Below are 3,247 nucleotides of genomic sequence, written 5' to 3' on the forward strand. Positions count from 1 at the left end.
TCTTTCTTTCTTTCTTTCTTTCTTTCTTTCTTTCTTTCTTTCTTCCTCTCCTCCTCTCCTCTCCTCTCCTTTCCTTTCCCCTCTCCCTCCTTCCCTCCCTTCCTTCCTTCTTTCCTTCCTTCCTTCCTTTTTTCCTTCCTTTCTTCTTTCTCTCTCACTCTTTTTTTTTTTTTTTCACTCCTGTGTCACCCAAGCTGGCATGCAGTGGCTTGATCACAGCTCACTGCAGCCTCAAACTCCTTGGCTCAAGCGATCCTCCTGCCTCAGCCTCCCAAGTAGCTGGGACTACAGGTACGTGCCACCACACCCGGCTGTTTTTATTATTTCTTTTTTTATATATAACATTAATATTTATTGCTTTATATGAATACTGTATTGAAAGCCCAAGCATTCAGTTTACACACAGAAATTATACAATTATATACCGCTTCACAAAGGCAGTGAACACATTACATTCTACAAAATCTACTTTACAGAAATTTAAAAATTCTAAATATCAAGAGGTACAGCTGAAGAAACAGGTATAAATTTGGCATCCAGTAATTTTGACAGGGAAGTTGCAGCTTGCATGACTTTAAATATGTGAATTTGAAAATATTGAGTCTTGAGTAATCATTGTGCTTTGTGTTGATCTGAAAAATATAACACTGGCTGTCGAAGAAGCATGTTCAAAAATATTTAATTCACTTCAAAATGTTATACAAATTATGGTGGTTTCTATGCACCCCCAAAGCTTCAGTCATTTAGCTCAGGTTCATGACTAAAGTAATATATTAATTCTTCCAGTACAGTGGTGTTTCATACCATTGACATTTGCATACTCTAGAATAATTTAGAAAGAAATGTGTAATATTCACAATGTTCAGAAAAGCAAGCAAAAGGTCAAGGAACCTGCCTGGTTCTTCTGAGATGGTCCCATGTCAGCTTCATAAGTATCCATTCTACAAAATAGTAAGCTAATATTTGAACACAATTTCCAAGCTAAAGCACATTTTCTCATAAATAATGAAGTCATTTTTTCTCAGGCACCTCAGAAGTATACAAAAGAATTTCAGTTTGAACAGATCTCTTGGAATGTGTTTAACCTGGTATTTCAACAGACTTATGATTTCCAGGGTTTCACAAGGGCCAGATTTTATTTGAATTACTCAGAAGAGAAAGAAAATGTCTTCTAAAAGAGTTGAACTCAATCATTACCAATAGAATATTCATCTCTTATAGAAACAGAAAAATATAACATTTCCCCCCTTAGAATATTATATATATGTATATATGACTTAAAGTTCCATTGTATAGAATCAAACAATAAAATCCGGAAACGAGCATGAAACCTTATAATTCACATGTTAAAATGTTGAAACTATGACCAAAATACGAAAACTGCTAGAGCTGTCAGAAAGAGACAAGACAAAAAGCTTTCTTGCGTATCTATAAACTAAATGTGATAATCTCAAAAATTTTTCTAAATTATAATTATTACTTTCCAGTTTAAAAACTTTAATTCTAAGTTAAAAACAAAAAAATCTACACACAAACCACTGATGTGACCAGACCAAAAAAAAAAAAAAAAAAAAAATGTCAGTGGTAAGCAGCACCCAGAGGAGCTGATATTCACAGTTCTTACATGTACAACTCTTTATTTTACAACCCACTTCTCTTGTAAAACTAAAGGTCCACTTTTACATAAAAGTGTTCTACAGTGTTAAAACCAGAACCGTATGTAAAACACTGCATCTAAATGTTTCTGAATAGTCTTGTTCCATTGGTTCATCTGTGACTTCCGTGGCTTCATCATCATTTCCGCTGGAAGATTCTGAGAGAATCTCTCCAGTTTGACTGGAATTGGGTCCTATTCATTCTTCTGCTTCCTGGCAGTCAGAAGAACTACTACCTACAGGGCCTGTGTTTTCACTACCTTCAGAATGTAGGAAATCCTTCTCAGCTCGAGATTCCTCCATTTCATTATTTTCCTCAGAAGTTTCTTCACGCGCAGCTGAGGCATCCTCGGATTCTTTCTCTTGATTTTTTTTTTCTTTCTGGGATCATTTCTCTTGATGTCATAAAAGACTCTTCTTATTTGTCTTCATCCTCTCCTTCATCGTCTCCTGCACAGTGCTGCCTGCTACCACTACTTTCTGTGTCTTTATCCTGAGATGCAGATGATGTTTCTGTTTCTTCTACCACAACTGAGGAAATTTCTCTGGCAGTTAGTTGTTTGCCTGGCCCTTTCTCTGACTTCACCTTCTTTGTCAAACCTGAGTCTTTTTTTTTTTACCTCAGGCCCCTCAGCTTGCACAGCGTCTTAGTCTGGGTGTTTATTTTTCACAGGGCTCACTGAGGAAACTTCTGACTCAGTCGCTGTGATTTTTCTCTTCATTTGGCTGTGAGTTTGATTCTTTGTTGTCTGTGTTCTCAGGCAAACCATTTGTTGTCAAGGGGGCCGACAAAGAAACCTTTGGTCGATTAAGTGGCCTGGGTGTTCCAGGCCCATTTGTATCAGACCTCTCAGGATAGCTTGGTGACTTTCCAGGAAATATAACACCACTCATTCGGTTTAAACTATTGGAATTATTTTTCTCTGAAGAAGGATAAACACAGCTAACAACCGTCACATGCTTTTCTACTCCTCTGAGCAATCTGTCTGTTCCTGTATAGTTTCTCCTTGGATCTGCTAGCAATTCGCATAGCCGCTGGATAGTAAGAGGGATGCCTTTAAATGCAGTGACAATTTTCAGTATTCTTTCCTTCATTTCACCAAACGGAATATACTCAACATTAGGGCTGGGAGGACCTCTTGGTTCAGGAGCTGAAGTTCTGAAATCATCCATCACTTTCTCCAGTTTGAAAATAAAATAGCCTTTAAATTGGGACCACTGAATCATTGTTTCTTCGGTCTTGGCTACATGACAAAGAAACTGGTCCAGGACAGGACAAACTTCCTTTTTCCCCCTCTTCTCAAAATCTTTCGGCGCCTCCTGCAGCCTCTCAATGGCCATGGCTTCCCTCCGCAGCCTCCGCCTCCCTCCGCAGCCTCCGCCTCCCTCCGAGGGTCTCGGGACAGGAATTCCTCCCCCCACCCCACTCCACCCGGACGCCCTCCCCCTCCCTCGCACACACTCGGGCAACATGGCCTATTTTTATTACTTCTTGTACAGATGGGGTCTCACTATTTTGCCCAGGCTGGCCTCAAACTGCTGGCCTCAAGCGATCCTCCCCCCTTGGCCTCCCAAAGTGCTGGGATTACAGG

The 3,247-nt window shown here is 39.7% G+C and overlaps 1 pseudogene; it reads right to left on the bottom strand.

Annotated features, from left to right (window-relative positions):
* Positions 1-1,574: 1,574 nt before the first annotated feature.
* On the bottom strand, positions 1,575-3,011 carry LOC105866888 (serine/threonine-protein phosphatase 4 regulatory subunit 2 pseudogene; annotated as a pseudogene).
* Positions 3,012-3,247: the final 236 nt, after the last annotated feature.

The sequence above is a fragment of the Microcebus murinus genome, chromosome 22, assembly GCF_040939455.1.
Source record: "Microcebus murinus isolate Inina chromosome 22, M.murinus_Inina_mat1.0, whole genome shotgun sequence".
NCBI lineage: Eukaryota > Metazoa > Chordata > Mammalia > Primates > Cheirogaleidae > Microcebus > Microcebus murinus.